Raw genomic sequence first — 23,882 nt, forward strand, 5'->3', positions numbered from 1 at the left:
GCCGTGCGGTGAGAATGATAACGAGAGCCTGGAGCTGAGATGATGCCTGGAACCTGGATTCCTGGATCCAGGAGCCACAATTCCTGGAACCTGGAGCCAGGAGTCTTAAAACCTGGAGCAATGATTATGCGAACTTGGAGCCATGATTTCTAGAACCTGGAGCCTTGGATCTTGGAGCCAGGATTCCTGAAACCAGGAACCAAGATTCATGGATCCAGAAAGCAGAATTCCTGGAACTTGGAGCCAGGAGTCTTGCGATCTGGAGCCAGGATTATCCGAACCTGGAGCCATGACTTCTAGAACCTGGAGCCTTGAATCTTGGAGCCAGGATTACTGGATCCAAGAGCCAGAATTTATGGATCCAGGAGTCAGAATTCCTGGAACCTCGAGCCTTGGATCTTGGAACCTGGAGCCAAGATTCCGGGAACCAGGAGCCAAGATTCCTGTAGTCAGGATTCCTGGAACCAGAAACCATGATTTAGAGAACTTGGAGCTATAATTCCTGGAACCTGGAGCGAGGATTATTGGAACTTGGAGACACGAATCCTGGAATCTGGAGCCAGGATTCCTAGAATTTGGAGCGATGATTCCCGAAATCTCGAGCCAGGGTTTCTAGAACCTGAAGGCATGGATTTTGGAGCCATAATTCCTGGAGGGGAGTCGAGTGAGATGAGTGGGGAGAGGGAGGACAGCAGGGCCCCGGCGTGTGACATCACCTTGCGTGAGTGAACTACTGGCCATCTGTGAACAAGGGCTTTATAGCTCATCGGATTCCTCCAGTTTAAATCAACACTCTGGGTCTGTCTGAGTCGCTGATGGGGCCACGGCTGGTGGGAGGGGGGGGTCGAGGGGGGGGGGTCATTTCCGACCGCTTCCCTCCCCTGCACCACCACTCCTCCCCCTCTCCCCCGCCTCATCCACGGCGTCTCGCCACCCACGACCTCAACAAATGTGTAATTGGCGGTACCATGGCAACGTTAATGAGAAGCCACTCAAGTCGCGGCCCTAATGATGCCAGGGGTTGAACCGCGCCTCAGAGAAATGGCGCGCAATTAAACTCTCCCCTCCAGTTCCCCTCCCTCCCTCCCAGCACCCCTCCCTTCCAGCTCCCCTCCAGCTCCCCTCCCTCCCTCCCAGCACCCCTCCCCTCCCTCCCAGCTCCCCTCCCTCCCAGCACCCCTCCCCTTCAGCTCCCCTCCCTCATAGCTCCCCTCCCTCCCCTTCAGCTCCCCTCCTCTCCCTCCCAGCTCCCCTCCCTCCCAGCACCCCTCCCCTCCAGCTCCCCTCCCTCCCAGCTCCCCTCCAGCTCCCCTCCAGCTCCCCTCCCTCCCTCCCAGCACCCCTCCCTCCCAGCACCCCTCCCCTCCAGCTCCCCTCCCCTTCAACTCCCCTCCCTCCCAGCACCCCTCCCCTCCAGCTCCCCTCCCTCCCTCCCAGCACCCCTCCCCTCCCTCCCAGCTCCCCTCCCTCCCAGCACCCCTCCCCTCCAGCTCCCCTCCCCTTCAACTCCCCTCCCCTCCCCTTCAGCTCCCCCCCTCCCCCCACATCGCCTCCCCTCCAGCTCCCCTCCCCTCTCTCCCAGCTCCCAAGTGAGTGATGGGGGGATAAGTGGACACACGTTCAGTCAACGCGATTTTATGTTTTGCTTCAACATGTGGCGCCTTTCTAATGATGATGGTAGCTGTGATGATGATGGTAGTATCTGTGATGATGGTAGTAGTAGCTGTGATGATGATGATGGTAGCTGTGATGATGATGGTAGTAGCTGTGATGATGATGGTAGTAGCTGTGATGATGATGGTAGTAGCTGTGATGATGATGGTAGTAGCTGTGATGATGATGGTAGTAGCTGTGATGATGATCGTAGTAGCTGTGATGATGGTAGTAGCTGTGATGATGATGGTAGTAGCTGTGATGATGGTAGTAGCTGTGATGATGGTAGTAGCTGTGGTGATGATAGTAGTAGCTGTGATGATGGTAGTAGCTGTGATGATGATGGTAGTAGCTGTGATGATGATGGTAGTAGCTGTGATGATGGTAATAGCTGTGGTGATGATGGTAGTAGCTGTGATGATGGTAGTAGCTGTGATGATGGTAGTAGCTGTGGTGATGATGGTAGTAGCTGTGATGATGATGGTAGTAGCTGTGATGATGATGGTAGTAGCTGTGGTGATGATGGTAGTAGCTGTGATGATGATGGTAGTAGCTGTGATGATGGTAGTAGCTGTGATGATGATGGTAGTAGCTGTGGTGATGATGGTAGTAGCTGTGATGATGGCAGTAGCTGTGATGATGGTAGTAGCTGTGATGGTGGTAGTAGCTGTGATGATGGTAGTAGCTGTGATGATGGTAGTAGCTGTGATGATGATGGTAGTAGCTGTGATGATGATGGTAGTAGCTGTGATGGTCTCGGGTAATGGGGATTCTCGACCCCCACACGGGGTTCGCCACTGAGGATGGTGCATCCAAGTTCGCTTCGGCCTCACAGCTCTGCACTCTCTCCCATCTCAGTCTCGTCATCTTCCTCCCCACTCCCCCTCTCTATCTCCCTCCCCACTCCCCCTCTTTATCTCCCTCCCCACTCCCCTTCTCTATCTCCCTCCCCACCCCCCCCCTCTCTATCTCACTTCCCACTCTCTGCAGCTCTCCCCCTTCTCGCTCTCGTTTTTTTTACGATCAGAGGAAACAAGAAGATGCTCGATGTAGTCGGCACTTTGCTTCGTTCATCATTTCGGTTTTTTTAATGTTTTGCTTTATGTAAATTCACGTCTGCTCTCCTTACCCCTTCCCTCTCTCTCCACCCCCTCTCTGCCCCCCTCTCTCTCTACCCCCTCTCTCCCTACTCCATGTCGCTCTCTCTCGCTCTTTCTTTTTAAAACTACGACAAGTGCTGCATCTGCACCCAACCCTTCTCGCAGTCCAACGGCCTCCGACGGGTGCGCTCTGTCTTAGCCTTCCTCTTCGCTCTCTCCTACGTCTCTCTCTCTCCGTTCTTTACTCTCTCTCCCCCCTCTATGTTTGTCCTTATATTTTACAATCCTTCCTCTCCTCTGTCTCTCTCTCCGTCTCCCTCCGCTCACTGTCTTCATCACCCCCCCCGTCTTTAGAGTATTTGGCTGTTGCTATAAACGTCCACGTGATGATGATGATGAGTCACTTTTCGTTGAACTGTCATTCGTCATAGCCAGCGTCGCTTCTGAAAAATAGCGATGGGGCTCAATGGGGCCTGGTTAAATCTAAACAGTTTCGTTTATATAGTTTAGCTTCGTCTCACCTTGCTATCCCTCTTAGCTTCCCATTTCTCCCCTCCCCCCTCTCCCCTGTCTGTAACCGCGATGGATGGATGTGTGTTCATACTGAGCCGTCCTCCACACCGCGACTCTCGTCTCTACACAAGTGAAAGGGCACCCCCGGTGGCAGCTGCCCCTGTGCGGCGCAAGGCGACTCGGCACTAGAGCCCGCAAGGGGGCACCAATCTGATGCCAGTATGCGGTAGGAGGGGTGGAGGGGGGGGGGTGATCGCTCCTCTGCGAGTGTTTGCGGTGCCATGTTTTCGAATTAGGCCACATTGCACCATGGCACCGACGCGTTGTGGCCTCACCCTTTGCGAACGACGTCGCGGAGTCATTAACGTCCACCGTGCGGCAGACGGCGCACAGCGTTCTGCGGCGAACACCCCGGCAGCAATAACCAGCGCGGTCAGCCGGATTCGAACCGCGAAGCCTTCTGCAAAAAGCGGCGAGCTCGCTACCATCGGACCACGTCTCCATATCTCACTGTCTCTCGATCTTTCTCCTCTGTCTCTCTGTCTCTTAAAACTCTCTCCTCTCTCCTTTCCATATTTATCTCTCTCGCCGTCTCTCTCCACTCACTCTCTGCATCTCACCCATATGTCTCTCCGTTTCTCTCTCGATTTTCCCCATCTCTCTCTATCTCCTCTCTATGCCTCTCCTTATCTTAAAACTCTCTCCTCTCAATACATCTGTATCTCTCTCGCGTTAACTCTCCGCTCACTCTCTGCATCTTACTCCCGTCTCTCTATTTTTTTACCATCTCTCTCTATATCTCCTCTCGCTTTCTCTCCCTCTCTTAAAATTATCTCCTCTCCCATCTCCCCCCCCGTCTCCTCCCCCCCTCCCCCCACCTCTCCCCCCCCCCCCTCCTCTCTTTGTCTCTCGACGATGAGAGTGCGGACCACGTGACGCGCCCGGTCCGCTCCTCTCGAGTCGGAGTCACGGGGTCGCCCGCGGATTCTCAATTTAAACACGAGGGGCGGAGGGGGGAGGGGCGGAGGGGGAGGGGCGGAGGGGGGAGGGGCGGAGGGGGGAGGGGCGGAGGGGGGAGGGGCGGAGGGGGGAGGGGCGGAGGAGGGAGGGGCGGAGGGGAGAGGGGCGGGGGCCGTGTTATCGTTAAGTGACATCGACACTCGGGAGTCCGGTAGACGGGGGTGGAAGAGGGGGACGGGGGGAGGGGCCACACGCCCCTCCACGTACACACAGCACCACCGTCACCAGCACAATCATGATCGCTGCCAACCTCGTCATCATCATCACACTCATCATCATCATCATTGCCAACCTTATCATCACACTCATCATCATCATCATAATTACCACACTCATCATCATTACACTCATCATCATTGCACTCATCATCATAATCATCATACTTATCAGAAAAAAACAAGGACAAAGATCCCCCTTGTAGTTTTAAGAGATTGTTGGGGCAGGTGCTATTAGTGAGCACCTATGAAGGCCGGCATGGCACACGAGGGGGAGGGTGGCCAGCACCACTCCCGGCCGCCTTTGTGTCCCTCGTGGTAATGTTTATACACCGCACCACGTACTCTTTTGAGGCTGAGTCGACCTAGGGGAGACCCAGGACCGGTTCATAAAATCGTCACCGGTGTTGGCCGTGAGCGGGAATCCAACACGAGTCGACGGGTTCGGAGCGCAGCGCGCTAACCGCTACGCTACCGCTCCCCATCACCACCATCACACTCATCATCACACTCATTGTTATTGACGCAGTCGTCATCACGGTCATTGTCATCACGGTCACAATTATCATCAAAATCATTCTTAACACAATCATCCTTGTGTCTGTGGGTGTGCTTGTGTGTCGGTGTCTGTGTGCGGCATTGCTGCAAAACAAAATCATTGAGGGGGTGTGGGAGCGTGGGGGAAAGGTGTGGGAAGCTGTGAGTCCCAGCCTGTTATGGGCTCATTAACAATCGACGAGGAATGGTGGTGGAGGGATGCAGACAAGGCCAATGAGTCAGACGCCTTCTGTAACCTCCTGTCCCAGATGCGAGCTAAAGTGGCCCCTCGGGATAGAGTCATCCTGTTGGGTGACTTTAATGCCCCAGAGGGTCATGACGCACACACCTGGGTCCGAGTGATTGGAAGGCATGCGCCAGATCAGCTCAAATAACGGTACGAGGCTGCCCGGCTTTGGTACAGCCCATGGGCTTGTCATTACCAATACGCTGTTCCAGCATTCACACAACACGCGGCGTCCAAGATAGAACAACTTCTAGACTAAATAGTGAGAGAACAGCGGATGCGGGCCAATATCCTTGACACCAGGACTACTATGGAGCTGATCTGCCCACTGTCAAATTCGCCTGCCATTCTTCCACACCGGTAGTGGGTGTGTCCATCTAGGACCCCATTTAAACCCACATCGGCCTGGTCTCAGCTAGCTGATGATAGTTGCTAGCAGGAATTTCAACACCGCTTGCAGCTGGTTTGGCATCGTCCCCCCCCCCCTCTTCCTGATGCTGAGGGGAAATGGGTGAGGATCAGGACTGTGGCTCATGAAGCTGCAATGACTGCATTGGGTATGCAGTCCAGACCTCCCCAGATACCCTGGTTGAAAGAGATGTTCCAGCTGGCTGAGAGAAAACGAGAGGCCCACTCCCGTCATCTACAACATCTAACATCAGAGAATGAGGAGGCTTACCACAGCCTTCCCTTGAAAGTTCTGAGAGCTGTGCGGCGCTGCAAGGATTAGTGGTGGACGCGGGTTGCTGATGAGATGGAATTTGCCTCAGTAGCCCGCGATCACAAATGACTCTTCTATTCCACAAAAAACTTGCAGCGCCTCACCTATTACCATTCTTAATGGAAATAATGGTGATTCGAATGGTGATCCGAATGGTGATCCGGATGGTGATCCGATGTCCTACCCCAGGAACTGGTCTGCAGGTGTTTCAAAGCATTTCTATGAGGTCTCGAGGGAGGGGAATTCCCTCAGCCCAGACAAGATCATGGGACAAGGTGGGGACGACTCTGCTGGGGGCTCCGTTACCTCAATATTGGCACAAATGTGCCACCCCCTGTGAGTACTTGGCTGAAGTGCCATCTGTTGAGGAAGTACAAAGAGCGATCCAGAGTCTGAGAGCCGAAAAAGTGCCGGGCAGAGATACTTTCCCAAACGAAATGCCGAGGGAGGGTGGCGTCGGTGTACAGACTGACCTACATGGCATCATCACAACTGTCTGGACCAGAGGACGGGTTCCGCAGGATTGGAAGGATGCCCTGGTGGTCCCGCACAGACTGTAACAACTACAGGGGTATCTCTCTTCAGTGTGCCGGGAAAGGTACTGGCAAGGATTATTCAACATCGCCTTGCCAGGCACGCTGAGGAGAAGCTTGCAAAACCCCAATGTGGTTTCAGACCAGAGCGGTCCTGCACGGATGCCATATTTTCTGTCTGTCTACTACAGCAGATGTGTAGGGAATTCCAACAAGACCTACATCTCTGCTTTATTGACTTGGTCAAGGCCTATGATACCATGAAGAGGCCTGGGCTCCGGGCTGCTCTTCGTGTTTTCGAGTCTCTGATTATCTGCTCCCAAACCTGAAGGGCCTTCATGATAATGGACCAGCCCTGGTAAAGCTACGTGGCCATGAGTCAGAGCCATTTTCTGTTCTCCCTGGGTGCGACAGGGATGTCCTCTGGCTCCCATATTATTTACCATCATTTTCGACCACGTAGTTCGAGAAGTTGCCCACGGCTCTACCAGACAAATTTACATCTGGTACAGATACAATGGGAGGCTGATCGATGCCCGGGTGCAGTCTAGGGAAGGCTCCCTATTGGTCAGCCATGTAATGTATGCTGATAATAATTAATCTGGTGATTGCTGCTAACTCAGAGGAGGAGTTGGAGGTGCTACTGCTGAACTTAGAGGTGGGGTCTTACCATCAGCTCCTCCATAACAAAGCACCTTCCTGGGTATTTTGTGTAATCAAACTCTCCGACCTCTCAACTCCCCATTGGTGTGCAGTGTGCTTATGACCAGCTCTGGTTTGACAGCAGAGGTCTCACTCCGAATAAGTCGGGCGACATTATCTTTTTATCGGCGACGTAATACCGTGTGGAAGCTACCTGTTCTGTCGCTCCGTACGAAGCTTCGGGTCTTCTCGGCTTGTGAAACGTGGACCCCTCTCATGGAACATCTTCGCCGGTTATAAACATTCAGGCTGGCCTGCCTACGATCCACCCTGGGTTTAACCAGACTGGATTGTGAAAGAAGCTCACAAAACCTTGAAAGATCTGGACACATTCCCATCAGTGAGCTCCTCCGACAGGCCCGCATGGCCAGCCACCACATGCCCAAGCAGCTTCTGTTTGGCCGGATAGAGAGGGCTAAACGGGCACGACACGGGCTGGAAAAGAGATAGAGTGATGTGGTACAGGAGGATGTGGCTCTGAGTGGACTTGCCAAAGACTGGTACCAGTGGTGTCAAGACCGACCTCTATGGAGGAGACTCGTGAAGGACGCTGCTACTGCGCAGTTGGAGGCAGTCGACCTCCAACAACAACAACAAGAGGGCAGAGGAGCGATGCTCACAACAACGAGCGGAGCGCCGGGCAGCTAAAATGCAGCAAGTTGGCACAGTAGGAGTCACGGCTGGTGCATCTATCAGTCATCTCAGCCAGTCAAATCCATGGCACCTGGGTCTGTCCCGTGACCTCCTATCAGCGAGGCTTCGCCACTCCACATGGCCTGAAAGTGCACCTGGCCTGGCACAGGCGCCATGGTGACGTCACCGACATTTCGTGACAAATCTTTGTTGTGTAGCGGTGGCGTGGCGGTGCGCGCGCTGCGCTACGAACCCGGCTACCCGAGTTCGATTCCCGCCCACAGCCAACACCGGTGACGATTATCTGAACGGTCCTGGGCCATCCATTTGATTGATTAATCCACAATTGAGTACCTGGCGCGGTGTGTAAACATCGCCACTGGGGAGACAAATGCGGCCGGGCGTGGTGCTGGCCAAACGAACCCCTCTCGTGTGCCGTGCCGGTCTGCACGTGGCGTACTCGCTCACAGAACTTGCCCCAAAAGTCCTGTAAGGCTATACGGGATGTGGGGGGGTCTTTGTCTTTGTTGTTGTTGTCTGTGCGTGCAAGGAACCACGCTCCGTGCCCACGTGATCGCTCCTCGCGGACCCCCGCTTAGGGGGTGGGTGGTGGGGGGACAGGAGACACTGAGCAAATATCAGAGGCGCTCACACAGAAATGCCCGCACACTCGCAGACAAAGACAAAGATCTCCCGTGTAGCCCCCCCCAATCCTCCATCCTCTTCTCCGCCCCCTTCTCTTCTTCCTCTGCTCCTTCCCCCCTCTTCTCGTCCCCCCCCCCACCTCTCTCGCTCCCCTTCCCCCCTCCCTCTCGCCGCTGATTGTGATGCTGGCGGCGCGCGGGTTCCGCGTTCAGATGAGGCGAGATATCCCGAGTGTGAATGAACGCGGCGTGGGGGGCGGGGAGGAGAGTGGGGGGGAGGGGAGAGGGGGTGGGGTGGGGGGCAGTGAGATGAACAGCGGAGAGAGCGCGCACACGAACGCTGAGGCGCTCCCCCACTCGGGTGGACAAAAGCAGAACACTCGCAAAGACAAAGATCCCCCGTATAGCCTTAGCGTACTTTTTGGGGCAAGTGCTGTGAGCGAGTAGCACCTACGAAAGCCGGCACGGCACACGAGAGGGTGGGTGGTGAGCACCACGCCCGGCCGCCTTTGTCTCCCTCGTGTCGATATTTACACACCGCACCAGGTTCCTTATTTGAGGCTGAGTCGACCTAAGAGGGGGCCCAGGACCGGTTCAGATAATCGTCACCGGTGTTGGCCGTGAGCGGGATTCGAACTTGGGTCGCCGGGTTCGTAGCGCAGCGTAGCGCTAAGCACTCCACTACCGCTCCCTAATATCGCTCTCACACGCGTGCACATACACACACAAAAACAAAGATCACCCGTATAGCCTGCACAGACTGTTGGGCCAAGTGCTGTTAGCGAGCATCTATGAAGGCCGGGACGGCACACGAAGGGGGGGGGGGGTGTGGGCGGCCAGCACCACACCGCACCAGCCATTACTTTGAGGCCGAGTCGACCTAGGGGAGGCCCACGACCGACATAAGATAATCATCACCGGGTTCATGGCGCGCACGCACTCGCATGCGCACTCACACGCCCATAGCACGAGCTCACACGCGCCCGGCGGGTGCAGGCGGAGCGCCGCTGTCCGCCTAAACAAATCTGACTGCGGGAAGATTGCGGATAAGAGGCGTCTGAGATTGTTTCAGTGTTTATTGGGTCCTAGGGGGCACGGGGGCACGGCTCAACCCCCCCCCCCCTCACCGTCCCGGGTCCAGGAACAACCCCCAACCCCTCCGCTTCACCGGGGCGCGCGTCTCCCTCGTTAAAGAGGCGACAGCGACTCCTCCCACCACAGAGCGACGCGAGAGAGCGGGGAGAGACAGGAGATAGAGCGGAGAGAGAGAGAGAGAGCGGAGGGAGAGACAGGAGAGAGAGCGCAGGAGGAGAGCGAGCGGGGGGAGAGAGAGAGAGAGCGGAGAGAGAGCGGAGAGAGAGAGGGGATAGAGAGAGGGAGCGGGGGAGAGAGAGAGCGGAGAGAGAGAGGAGAAGGAACGGCGAGATGGAGGAGTCAGAGCGGGGAGAGGGAATGGGTTGGGGACCTGGGGAGTGAGGGAAGGGGGGCGAGAGAGCCGGGTGAGCTGGGCTGGCTGGGGTGGGGGCCGTCTGCCCGCGTTGATGACCTTAATTAAGCGGAGCTATTAGTGGTCACCCCCCCTCGCCCCTCCCCGCCGCGTGTCTGTGACCTTTGCGCTGAGAATGTGAATGAGCGCGGTTTGTCCGACACTCAAAATGCGAGAATTCGATAACGGGGGGAGGGGAGAGGGGAGGGGAGATAGAGCGAGGGGGGGGGCGAGGTTTATTGCGGTGACACCGGACTCAGCTCGGTACATCGCTCACCCCGCTACCCCTCCCTCCCCCTTCCTCCAAATTGACTGCCCTGCTCTGCCCGACCCGAACGAGGAGACGCGGGTGGCGACGCGGCTGGCGTTGGCGCGCCGAGCGAGCGGGCCGATGTTGTCGCCTTGCGGGCTGCGAACGTCCGCAACCCGAGTTCGATTCCCGCTCACGGTCGACGTCAGTGACGAGTGTCTGAATCCCGGAATGTCTCTCTGCGGGGGCCCTGGGGTCTCTCTCAGTCACAGTGCTGCGCCTCTCGCTCACGGGAGCCCTGCAGAGCCAGTTAGCTATGGGGGATTCCACATTCCTATGCCGGTGGCGGCTCCGTACATCGGACAAACACTGTTGTCTTCTCCACCAAGTGGTACTCATTTAGCGACCCCAGAAGCGATGATGGAAGCAGTCAACCCCCTCACCCAACCAGGCAGTGAACTCGCGACATTCCGAGTCGCTCGCTCTATCGCTGAGCAACCGGACCAGCAATGGGGAGACAAAGGCGGCCGGGCGGGTGTGGTTGTCGTGCTGACCCTCCCCCCCCACCCCCATCATACGCCGTCCTGGCCTTAATGGGGGTTCGCTAGCAACATTTACCCCAACCGCTCGTGTATTTGTGCATGGGGGGGGGGGGGGGTCTTTGTCTTTGCGCTCCAGGGAAAAGGCAGCGAGGGAGTCGGGGGAGGGGGGAGTCGGGGGAGTCGGGGGAGGGGGGGAGTTGAGGGGGAGGGGGAGTCGGGGGAGGGGGGGAGTTGAGGGGGAGTCGAGGAAGAGGGGGGGAGTCGGGGGAGGGGGAGTCGGGGGGAGGGGGGGGAGTCGGGGGAGTCGGGTGAGAGGGAGAGTCCAGGGAGGAGGGGGGGAGTCATTATCATGATCAACAGATGGAGTCTCGCGTGTGCGCGTCCACGGGGGGTGATTGGGCCTTGTGGGGGGGGAGGGGGCGGGATAGGCGGGCAGCAGTGGGGGTGCGACGCAGGTGACAGCGAGAGAGCGCGCGTGCAGCAGGGGCGAGTGCGGAGTAGGGGTGGTGCCTGCAGTGTAGGTGCAGTGTGTGCTGTGTGTGTGTAGGTGCAGTGTGTGCTGTGTGTGTGTAGGTGCAGTGTGTGCTGTGTGTGTGTAGGTGCAGTGTGTGCTGTGTGTGTGTAGGTGCAGTGTGTGCTGTGTGTGTGTAGGTGCAGTGTGTACTGTGTGTGTGTAGGTGCAGTGTGTGCTGTGTGTGTGTGTAGGTGCAGTGTGTACTGTGTGTGTGTAGGTGCAGTGTGTGCTGTGTGTGTGTGTAGGTGCAGTGTGTGCTGTGTGTGTGTGTGTGTAGGTGCAGTGTGTACTGTGTGTGTGTGTAGGTGCAGTGTGTGCTGTGTGTGTGTATGTGCAGTGTGTGCCGTGTGTGTGTGTAGGTGCAGTGTGTGCTGCGTGTGTGTAGGTGCAGTGTGTGCTGTGTGTGTGTAGGTGCAGTGTGTGCTGTGTGTGTGTAGGTGCAGTGTATGCTGTGTGTGTGTAGGTGCAGTGTGTGCTGTGTGTGTGTAGGTGCAGTGTGTGCTGTGTGTGTGTAGGTGCAGTGTGTGCTGTGTGTGTGTAGGTGCAGTGTGTGCTGTGTGTGTGTAGGTGCAGTGTGTACTGTGTGTGTGTAGGTGCAGTGTGTACTGTGTGTGTGTAGGTGCAGTGTGTGCTGTGTGTGTGTGTAGGTGCAGTGTGTGCTGTGTGTGTGTGTGTGTAGGTGCAGTGTGTACTGTGTGTGTGTGTAGGTGCAGTGTGTGCTGTGTGTGTGTAGGTGCAGTGTGTGCCGTGTGTGTGTGTAGGTGCAGTGTGTGCTGCGTGTGTGTGTAGGTGCAGTGTGTGCTGTGTGTGTGTAGGTGCAGTGTGTACTGTGTGTGTGTAGGTGCAGTGTGTGCTGTGTGTAGGTGCAGTGTGTGCTGTGTGTGTGTAGGTGCAGTGTGTGCTGTGTGTGTGTGTGTGTAGGTGCAGTGTGTGCCGTGTGTGTGTAGGTGTGAGGTGTATAGGTGTGCGGTGTGTGTGTGGCGACCCGAGTTTGATTCCCGCTCACGGTCAACATAAGTGACGATTATCTGAACTAGTCCGGTGCGTAAAAACATCGCCACTAGGGAGACAAAGGCGGCTGGGCGTGGTGCTGGCCACCCACCCCCTCGTGCGCCGTTCTTGCCTTCATAGGTGCTCGCTAACAGCACTTGCCCCTACAGTCTGTTAAGGCTATACGGGTGATCTTTGTCTTTGACGTTTTTTTGTATCTGCCGTGGCCAAAAACAACCGCTACCTCCTCGGTGGTTCCCGCTCAGTACCGCTGTCGTGGCTGTGACCAATGGCATTGGGGCGGGGGGGGGAGTCCGACACGACTCGGCTGTTACCCCCATGGCGCTCGCAGCCACCGCAGCGGCCAACGGGGGCTCTGGACGGGTGCGAGGGGCTTGTGACCACTCAACCTTCAACTCAATTACAAAACAATGCAGGGAGATACAAAAGAAACTCAGCTTGTGTCGGAGGCGCTGGGGTGTGGGGTGTCTATGACGTTTCTTGGCCAAACCCACAATTTGGTGGAGCCAGGAGACTGAATCCTCCCCCCACCCACCCCGCCAGAGGTTCCTCCAGAAACCACTGCGAGTGGCCACGTGGAATGTTCGAACGCTCATTGCGGAGGAGAGGCTGCCACTCCTCTGCTGGGAGCTGGACCGGTACCGGCTGGATTATCTGTGGTATACGGGAGGTCTGCTGGACTGCTTCTGGCTCCACTCACCGTGGGGAGGGGACAGTCCTCCACTCGGGGCAGGAAACTACCAAACAACAGGGAGTAGCTCTCCTGAATAAAATGAACATGAGTGAAAGGATGCAGGCAAGGCTGATTAATCAGACGCCTTCCATCACCTCGTGTCACAGGTGCGAGCTAAAGTAGCCCCTCGGGATAGAGTCATCCTGTTGGGTGACTTTAATGCCCGAGTGGGTCATGATGCAGGCACCTGGGCTGGAGTGATTGGAAGGCATGAACAAGATGAGCTCAATAACAACGGTAGGAGGCTGCTAGACTTCTCTGCAGCCCGTGGGCTTGTAATCACCTACACGCTGTTCCGGCATAGGTGCATAATATCATGGATGCACGCAGGGCCGAAGGAAGAACATCGACTCGACTATATAGTAACGGAACAGCGAATGCGGCCCCATGTCCTTGACACCAGGACTCACAATGGATGCAGATGTGGCCGCTGACCTTGTCATCTGTGACTACCATTCTTCCACGGCGGTGATGGGCATCCACCTAAGACCCCATTCAAACCCACAATAGCCTGGTCTCGGCTCGCTGATGAAAGTTGCAAGCGAAAATGTCATCATCGCTTGCAGCTTGAGTTGGCGTCGTCGACGGGAAATGAAATGGGCGAGGTTCCGGACTGTGGCTCATTGCAGGAGGGGTTGCTCTGGCTAGCGAGAGAAAGCGACAGGCCCACGCCTCCCGCCCTAAGCATGCCATGTCCCAGAATGAGGAGGCTTGCTGACACGGTACGGGAGGGCGTGGAGGTAATTGGGTTTGCCGAGTTCTCGTACCGACGGTGTCAAAATTGGTTTCTGTGGAGGATGCTCGTGAAGGAAGCTACTGGGCAGATTGGAGGCGGTCGCACACCGACCAAAGCGTCGGGCGGGCTCACATGCAGCGAGCTGGCATAGCGGGGAGCACAGGTGATGCATATGCCAGCCACCTCATCCAATCAACCCATGGCACCCGCGTCTGTCGCGTGACCTCCTTGCTCGCAGCGAGAGCCTTCACCACACGTTCACGTGACCTCTACGTGCACCCGGCCTGGCACAAGCGCCGTGGTGACGCCACCGCAACTTAGTGGCTGTTGTTGATGTTTGGTGTCGGTCCATCACCCCCCCCCCCCCTCAGAGCGTCTGAATGAGCAGACGGGGTCAGCAATTAGGAGACGGGGAGGCGATAAGTGGGGGGGGGGGGTGTGAGGCTGGTGGGGTGGGAGCTGTGACCCTAATTAATACCCGACGCGCGCGCCCCGCGTTAATTACACGACGCGCGTGCCCATTACCGCGATGATAGGTCACGTGACACTCTCGCGGGGGTTTTCAGGACGCGGGGGAGGGGAGGGGTGTGCGGGGGGGGGGAATTGACGCCCAAAGTCGCTCATCGCTCGATGCCCCCCCCCCCGCCACACATCACTCGCGCACATCAACATCATCCACGTCAGTGATGCGACATCACTCACAGCACGCACGCGACATCACTAAACATCACCGCAATTACATCACCCAGCATCCCCCCCCCCTCTCGTCTCCCACACGCCCCCCCCCGTCCCTCCTCCCCCCTCCTCCCCCCACCTCACACACGCGCACCCCCCTTGCGCCAACACACGCACGCACGGCCCCATCCAACCCCACGGAGACTGCCTGCTGGGGGTTCCGTTGTTCGTCCTCGTCGCGAGAAGCTGCAGGGCTGAGCGGGGTGAGTGGTGAGCAGGGCGCTTGCCACGTGACAGGAGAAGTGGTGGTGGGGGGGGTGTTTGCGCAGCTGTCAATCACGTGGCGAGGCGCGCGATGCCCATTCTGGACTCACCCCTCCCCCACCCCCCCACCCCCAGTCTCTACCCGGCAGACAAGACGCGCAAAGACAAAGATCCCCCGTGTAGCCTCAACAGACTTTTGGGGCAAGTGCTGCCAACGAGCACACATTACTGCCGCACGAGGGGGTGGGTGGCCAGCGCCAATCACGGCCGCCTTTGTCTCCCCATTTCTGATCTTTACACACCGCACCAGGTACTCATTTGAGGCTGAGTCGATCTAGGAGAGGCCCAGCACCGGTTCGCATAATCGTCACTGGTGTTGCATGCACACAGACACAAACACACACACCGACTGTATGTGTTATGTGTAGATTGTATTGTGTAGAGTGCACGTGCGTTGTGTGTAGACGGTACGTGTGGGCTGTACGTGTGGACTGTACGTGTGGCCTGTACGTGTGGGCTGTACGTGTGGACTGTACGTGTGGACTGTACGTGCGGTGTGTGGGGGCACGAGGAAGGAAGCTCGCCCTTGACTTCTCCCCCCCCCCATCTCACGATCCGTCACCCATCTTGCCCCTCCCCCCTTCTCCCCGCCCCCCGCTTCAGCACCGCGGACAGCGCCCTGGGTGAGAGGGAGAGAGAGGGGGGGGGGGGTGGAGGCCTCTCCGCCGCCTCTGGACCGGGCCTTGAACTGAGAGCTCATTTCCAGACTCTCTCGCGAGGAGCGGTCACGCTGGTTCCAGTAACAGCTTTACACGAACCGGTTACATGGACTGGGGTACGACGCGATCGGGCGAGCTTCGGCAGGGCTCCCTGGTTCATTCGTTTCGAGAAGGAGGAGTAGGGGGGGGGGGTGGTCAGGAAGTCGGGGAGGAGAGGGGCGGGGGAGCGGGGGAGTTGGATCCCAGGAGTGGAGTGTGGCCAGCCGCTAATTGACAGGCGGTTTGAGGCGTTTTAGGGTGGGGGCTGACAGGGGGGGGGGGCGTGCCCGCACCCTCCTCCTCCGCCCAGTACACGTGCAACAACGGACCTAAGCACAAGGTCACCCATATAGCCTCGACAGACTGTTGAGACAAGTGCTGTGAGCGAGAACCGACGAAGGGCAACACCGCACACGAGGGAATTGTTGTGGCGAGCAACCTCACCCGGCCGCCTTTGTCTACCCCGATCGCGTTATGTTTACACGCCGCACCGTGCGCGGATTTTCGGCTGAGTCGACCTACGTTGGGAATCTGGACCGATACAAACAATCGCCACTGATGTTGGCCGTTGCCGGGCACCGGACTCTGGCCGTCGATGTCGTAGCACCGTGCACCAGGAACAACGCTCTCTCTCTCACACACACACAGGCACGCGTGCAAACAACAGGGGCATACACACGTGTGCACTGGTACAGACACCAAACACGAAGCAACACAAGACAAAGATCCCCATGCAACCTATCCCAGACTGTTGGGGCAAGTGCTGTTACCTATGAAGGCCGCCACGATATAGGAAGGGGTGGATGGCCAACATCACGCCCGGCAGCCTTTGTCTGCCCATTTCTGATCGTTACACACCGTACAAGGTACTCATTGGAGGCTGAGTTGACCTAGGGAGCTGGTTTAAACATTGGCCGTGAGCTGGAATTGAATTGGGGTCGTGAGGTTTAAAGTGCAGTGCGGTGACCACACGCCACCGCTCCCCACACGCACAGAAAGATAGACACACACACAGATAGACACACACACAGATAGACACACACACAGATAGACACACACAGATAGACACACACAGATAGACACACGCACAGATAAACACACACACAGATAGACACACACACAGATAGACAACAACAACAACCGCCATTCGCCACTAAGTGGCGGTGACGTCACCACGACGCTTGTGCCAGGCTATGTGCACCCTGAGGCCACGTGAAGTGTCGAACGCCCGCTGGCAGGAGGTCACGGGGCAGACCCAGGTGCCACGGGTCGACTGACTGAGATGACTGGCTGATGCACCACCTGTGCCCCCTACTGTGCCAACCTGCTGTGCTTTAGCCACCCGGCGCTCCGCTCGCTGTTGTGAGCGTCGCTCCTCCGCCCTCCGTTGTTGTTGGAGGGCGACTGCCTCCAACTGCCCAGTAGCATCCTTCACGAGCCTCCTCCACAGAGGCCGATCTTGACACCGCTGGTACCAGTCATCGGCAAGTCCACTCAGCTCCACGTCCTCCTGTACCACATCACTCCATCTCTTCTCTAGCCCGTGCCGCGCCCGCTTAGCCCCCTCAATCCGGCCAAACAAAAGCTGTTTCGGCATGCGGTGGCTGGGCATGCGGGCTACATGACCCAGCCATCGCAGCCTTGCCTGCCGGAGGAGCTCACCGATGGGACCCTGCCCAGATCTTTCAAGGATTTGTGAGCTCCTCACACAATCCAGTCTGGTTAAACCCAGGATGGATCGTAGGCAGGCCAGCCTAAATGTTTCTAACCGGCGAAGATGTTCCATTAGGGGGGTCCACGTTTCGCAAGCGTAGAGAAGGGAGGGAATGACCGTGGCCGAGAAGACCTGAAGCTTAGTGCGGAGCGACAGACCAGGTAGCTTCCACACAGCGTCACGCAACCGATGAAAAGATATTGCCGCTCGACTGATTCGGAGTGAGACCTCTGCTGTTAAACTGGAGCCAGTCATAAGCACACTACCCAGGTATGGGAAACTCTCCACTCTCTCCACAACTGCCCCATCACCGATTGGGAATTGTGGGGGTGGAGTGTCCGATTGTACAAAATACCCAGGCAGGTGCTTAGTTTTGGTGGGGCTGATGGTAAGGCCCCACCTCTTAGTGGCACACTCCAGTCTCAGCAGCAGCGTCTCCAACTCCTCCTCTGACTGAGCAGCTATTACCAAATCATCAGCATACATAACGTGGTTGACCAATAGGGAGCCATCCCTTGACCGCACCCGGGCACCGATCAGCCTCCCATTATATCTGTACCATATGGAGATTCCCCCGGTACAGCTATTGAAGGCTTCACGAACTACGTGGTCAAAATAGATGTTAAATAATGTGGGAGCCAGAGGACATCCCTGTCGCACCCCAAGGTGTACAGGGAATGGCTCTGACTCCCGGCCACGTAGTTTTACCCGGGCCCGCTCACCATCATGAAGGTCCTTAATGATCGTGAGCAGAGGGTCAGGTACTCTAAAAGCACGAAGAACAACAGATAGACACACAGACATACACACAGGTAGACACACACACAGGTAGATACACACACAGATAAACACACATACAGATAAACACACACACACACAGGTAGACACACACACAGATAGACACAGGTAGAAACACACAGGTAGACACACACAGATAGACATACACACAGGTAGACACAGATAGATACATACACAGGTAGACACACACACAGGTAGACACACACATAGATAGACACACACAGATAGACACACACAGATAGACACACACAGATTGACATACACACAGGTAGACACAGATAGACACATGCACAGGTAGACACACACACAGGTAGACACACACAGATAGATATACACACAGATAGACAGACACACAGATACACACACACAGATAGATACAGATAGACACACACAGATAGACACACACAGATAGACACACACAGATAGACACACACACAGATAGACACACACACAGATACACACACACAGATACACACACAGATAGACAAACACACAGATAGACATACACACAGATAGACACACACAGATAGACACACACAGATAGACACAGATCGACACACACAGATAGACACACACAAACAGATACACACAGATAGACACACCTAGATAGACACACACACAGATACACAGATAGACACACACACAGATAGACACACACAGATACACACACAGATAGACAACAACAACAACAACAACCGCCATTCGCCACTAAGTGGCGGTGACGTCACCACGACGCTTGTGCCAGGCTATGTGCACCCTGAGGCCACGTGAAGTGTCGAACGCCCGCTGGCAGGAGGTCACGGGGCAGACCCAGGTGCCACGGGTCGACTGACTGAGATGACTGGCTGATGCACCACCTGTGCCCCCTACTGTGCCAACCTGCTGTGCTTTAGCCACCCGGCGCTCCGCTCGCTGTTGTGAGCGTCGCTCCTCCGCCCTCCGTTGTTGTTGGAGGGCGACTGCCTCCAACTGCCCAGTAGCATCCTTCACGAGCCTCCTCCACAGAGGCCGATCTTGACACCGCTGGTACCAGTCATCGGCAAGTCCACTCAGCTCCACGTCCTCCTGTACCACATCACTCCATCTCTTCTCTAGCCCGTGCCGCGCCCGCTTAGCCCCCTCAGATAGACACACACATATAGACATACACATAGATAGACACACACAGATAGACACACACAGATAGACACACAGATACATATATACACACACAGATAGACACACACAGATAGACACACACAGATACACACACAGACACACACACAGATAGACACACACACAGATAGACACACACACAGATACACACACAGACACACACACAGATAGACACACACACAGATAGACACACACACACAGATAGACTCACACAGATAGACACACACAGATACACACACAGATAGACACACGCAGGTAGACACAGGTAGACACACACAAATAGACACACACACAGATAGACACACACAGATAGACACACACACACAGATAGACAAGGACACTCACCGAAGACAAAGATCCCCGTATAGCCTTAACAGACTTTTGGGGCAAGTGCTGTTAGCGAGCAACTATGAAGGCCGGCACGGCACATGGGGGGGGGGGGGGGGGTGGATGGCCAACATCACGCCCGGCCGCCTTTGTCTCCCTTTTGGCGATGTTTACATATCGCACCAGATACTCATTTTGAGGCTGAGTCGATCTAGGGGAGGACCAGGATCTGTTCAGATAATCGTCCCTGGTGTCACACACGCACCACCACACGCGCAGTGGTGTCCGGTTACATAAAACATCAACAACAGCAGCAACCGTGCAGGAGCTCACGTGTCGGTACCCGTCTTCCCCTGGGCCCTAACCCCACCCCCCCTCCCGTCTTCCCCTGGGCCCTAACCCCCCTCCCGTCTTCCCCTGGGCCCTAACCCCACCCCCCTCACGTCTTCCCCTGGACGCTAAACCCACCCCCCCTCCCGTCTTCCCCTGGGCCCTAACCCCACCCCCCCTCCCGTCTTCCCCTGGGCCCTAACCCCACCCCCCCTCCCGTCTTCCCCTGGGCCCTAACCCCACCCCCCTCACGTCTTCCCCTGGACGCTAAACCCACCCCCCCTCCCGTCTTCCCCTGGGCCCTAACCCCCCTCCGTCCTTCCGTCTTCCCCCCGCCCCCCCTCCTTCCGTCTTCCCCTGGGCCCTCTCCCCCCTCCATCCTTCCGTCTTCCCCTGGGCCCTCTCCCTCCCTCTCCTACCTCCCCCCTCTCCCTCGTTCCCCGCGCGGTGTCGTCGCGACCCCTGTCGCCACCGAGGGGGTCGCTGACGTTTGGGGGGGGGGGGGCAGGGGGGAGAGGCCGCTGCGTCCCGCTTAGAGAGATGATGGATTAAAAGCTCCTGAGTGCCTGGGCCGACAGACGAATCAATCTGAATAAAGGGCCCCCCAGGATAATCCCGCGCCGTGCATCACGTCAGCACGGCGCTCCCTCCCCTCTCCCTCTACAAATCGTACTCTCCCCTCCTGCTTCCCTCTAAAGATCGCATTCCCTCCCTCCACACTCTCCAATTCCTCTTCCTCTACAGAGCTCACGCCCTCCCGCCTCCCTCACCGCTAAAGCTCACTCCTTCCCTCTCTCCCTCGCCCTCTCTATCTCCCCCTGCCTCTCCCCCCCCCTTCTCTCTCGCCCTCCCGCACTCACCCACTCTCCTCTACATCCCTCTATCCCGCCTCCTACCTATGACTCGCTCCCTCCCCTATCCCTTTGCATGTCATCCCCACCCTCTCCCACTCGCATCCTCTGTGAATCTACCTTCACCCCTCTCTCTCTCTCGCTCCCATCTCGCTCTACAACTCGCCCCCGCACCCTCAGTGCCCGCACGCTGGTTAATGAAGCCACCTCCTTCCATGGCGCAGAGATAAATAGGGTGGGGGGGGGGGTTTAAGGAGAGAGAGGAAGTGAAGGGGGAGGCCGGGGGAATAGAGGGGCAGAAAAAAGGGGGGGGGGGAGGGGGTCAGCCCATGTCGAGACCCCCAGTCCCACGGGTTCGCCACCAGCACCCCGGCCTCTTCCGACGAGCAACAGCCGAGCGCGTAAAGTTTGGAATCGGTTCCGTTCCGTTCCTACACCCAAATAACTACCCGTGGGGGCGGGGCGGGTAACACACCGTTCAGGGGTGATCAAGGTAGAAGACTCAGGGTGTTTGGAGAGTGGTGACGCAGTGGTTCGCACACTGCGCTATCAACCCCGGTGACCTGCATTTCATTAACCGGCCACGGCTAACATCAGTAGCGAGTTCAATCTGAACCCGTCCCCGAGGACTCTGTTCAACAACCCGCGCTGATCAGGGTGGCGAAGTGTGGTGAAGCAACCTCTCATTACCCACACGTCGTGGGGAGGCTTTCATCCAGCAGTAAATTGACACTATAGGGATGTGTGTTACACATTGAGTTACAATGCAGTTGCGGCGCAGGTGTGGTACAGGTGTGGTTCATGTTTGGGTACAAGCGTGGTGTAGGCGTGGTGCAGGTGTGGCCGGCAGGGTCTTAGGGCAGTAGCAACACTCGCGCGTCAGCAATAATCGCCTGAGTTCGATTCCTGACACTGACGCCTCTCCGTGTGGCGTTTCTATTCTCTCCCTCTGCCCTGCAATGGGATTCCTCCGAGTTCTCCGGTTTCCTGCCATCGCTAAACACACGCACAGCATTGGCCAATCATTGGCATTGGACAATCATCCCAATGCTGAAAAACAATGACCCGCACATCACTCCATCGGGGATCGCACAGCAGGAGCAGCAGCAGCAGCATCTACGACACCGACAACTCGGCAGGACCCTCCTGGAATAAAAGACGACTCTGAAGAGTCGGTTGAGTGTCAAGTGGACATGCGGACTAGCCACAAGAGCAGTCGACGTGAAGTCGAGCAACGCATCTCACCAATTATGTGAACAATCTCCCCCACCCTCTCCCTCCTCCCTCTGCCTCCCCCTCTCTCTTCTCTCTCTTTTTTACAATCAGAAGAATCAAGAAGATGCTCGGTGTAGTCGGCACTTCGCTTCGTTCATCATTTCGTTTTTTTTTTCAATGCTTTGCTTTATGTGCCCCCTCCCCCCCCCCCTGTTTAAATGAAAGATTTCACCAAAGATCTCCCTCCCTCCCACTCCCTCCCTCCCTCCACCCTCTCCCTCCCTCCCTCCTTCCTCCCCCCTCTCCCTCCCTCCCCTCGCTCCCCCTCTCCCTCTCCCGTCTCCTTCGCCCCCTCTCTCTCCTCCCTCTCCCCTCTCCCACCCCTCTCCCTCTCCCCTCCCCGTATTAAACACCCCCCCCCCCACACCAATTCCGCGTGATGAATCGGATGCGCCAAGATGAACGCCTCAAGCTTCATGACGCCTTAATTACTGTCTCTCCCCTCTCCATCTCCTCCGTTGTCCCCTCTCTCTCCCACTCCCCTCTCTCCCCTCCTCTCGCCTCCATCTCCCCCACTACGTGTGCGTCTATCCTGGGCCCTCCCGTAGGTCGACTCGCCCTCTTAACCATAAGCGCCCGATGCGGTGCGCATAAAACATCAGCACGGGGGGAGACAAAGGCGGCCGGGCAGGCGTGGTTTCTGGCCATCCCTCCCCTCCTCCTCAGAGGTGCACCGGCCCTCATAGCTGCTACGCGCAACAGCACTTGCCCCAACAGTCTGTTAGAGGCCACACGGGGACCTTTGTGTTTTTTTCGCTTGTGGGCACTGTCTGTGAGTCACGAGAAGGGGGCTGATCGATCCCCCCCCCCACCCATCTCCCCCTTCCCCTTCTCCCCCCCTTCCGCCCCTCTCCCCATGGCCCTCCCACCGCTTCCTCACCACCCGCTCCTCACCACCAGCTCCTCACCACCAGCTCGCTCCTCGCCGCTCTCGCCCTAACGAGCCGGGCACAGCCGTCCCGCGCACCAACACCACCAATTACCGCGATGCCACCATAATTGGACGGCCCGCGTCTTCACAGAGGACGGAGATGGAGTGAGGTGGAGGGAGGGGAGGGGAGGGAGGTGGAGGGAGGGAGGTGGGAGGGAGGGAGGGGAGGGGGAGGGGAGGGAGGGAGGTGGAGGGAGGGAGGTGGAGGGAGGGGAGGGAGGGAGGTGGAGGGAGGGGAGGGGAGGGGAGGGAGGTGGAGGGAGGTGGAGGGAGGGGAGGGGAGGGAGGGAGGTGGAGGGAGGTGGAAGGAGGTGGAGGGAGAGAGGGAGGTGGAGGGAGAGAGGGAGGTGGAGGGAGGTGGAGGGAGGGGAGGGGAGGGAGGTGGAGGGAGGGAGGGGGAGGGGAGGGAGAGAGGTGGAGGGAGGTGGAGGGAGGGAGGGGAGGGAGGTGGAGGGAGGGGAGGGAGAGAGGTGGAGGGAGGTGGGAGGGAGGGAGGGAGGAGGGAGGAGGAGGGAGGGGAGGGGAGGGGAGGAGGAGGGAGGTGAGGGAGGGGAGGGAGGTGGAGGGAGGTGGAAGGAGGTGGAGGGAGGGAGGGGCGGGTGTTTGGGGAGCGGGGAGTCCAGGGTGGGGGGTCGAGGAGATTTGGGTAAGGAAGGGTGGGGAGGCGGTGGGAGTTGGGGGGGGGCGTGGGAGGTGGGAGCAGAGTGGAGATAGTGAAGATGCAAGTTCGTAGGGAGATGGGAGACAGAGGCCACGAGAGATTGGAGAACGGAGAGGGAGCGAGGAAGATGGAGAGAGCGCGCGATCGAGCAGCGAGGGAGAGAAGGAGATGGAGGAGGGGAGGGGGGTCGTGGGTACAGGGCCCCCGCCCCGTGAGAATACGCGATAATTGAATGTTGCAGATGCTGTTAGCGAGTCGTGCGTCACGTGACCGCTTAATTAATGAATTAAAGGGCGCGCGACGTGGTGCCCCCCCCCCGCTGGGGCATTGAGGGGGAGGGTGGCGGCAGAGGG

This window comes from Petromyzon marinus, chromosome 30 (assembly GCF_048934315.1).
Source record: "Petromyzon marinus isolate PM22_M1 ecotype Great Lakes invasive population chromosome 30, UKy_Petmar_22M1.pri1.0, whole genome shotgun sequence".
Taxonomy (NCBI): Eukaryota; Metazoa; Chordata; class Hyperoartia; order Petromyzontiformes; family Petromyzontidae; genus Petromyzon; species Petromyzon marinus.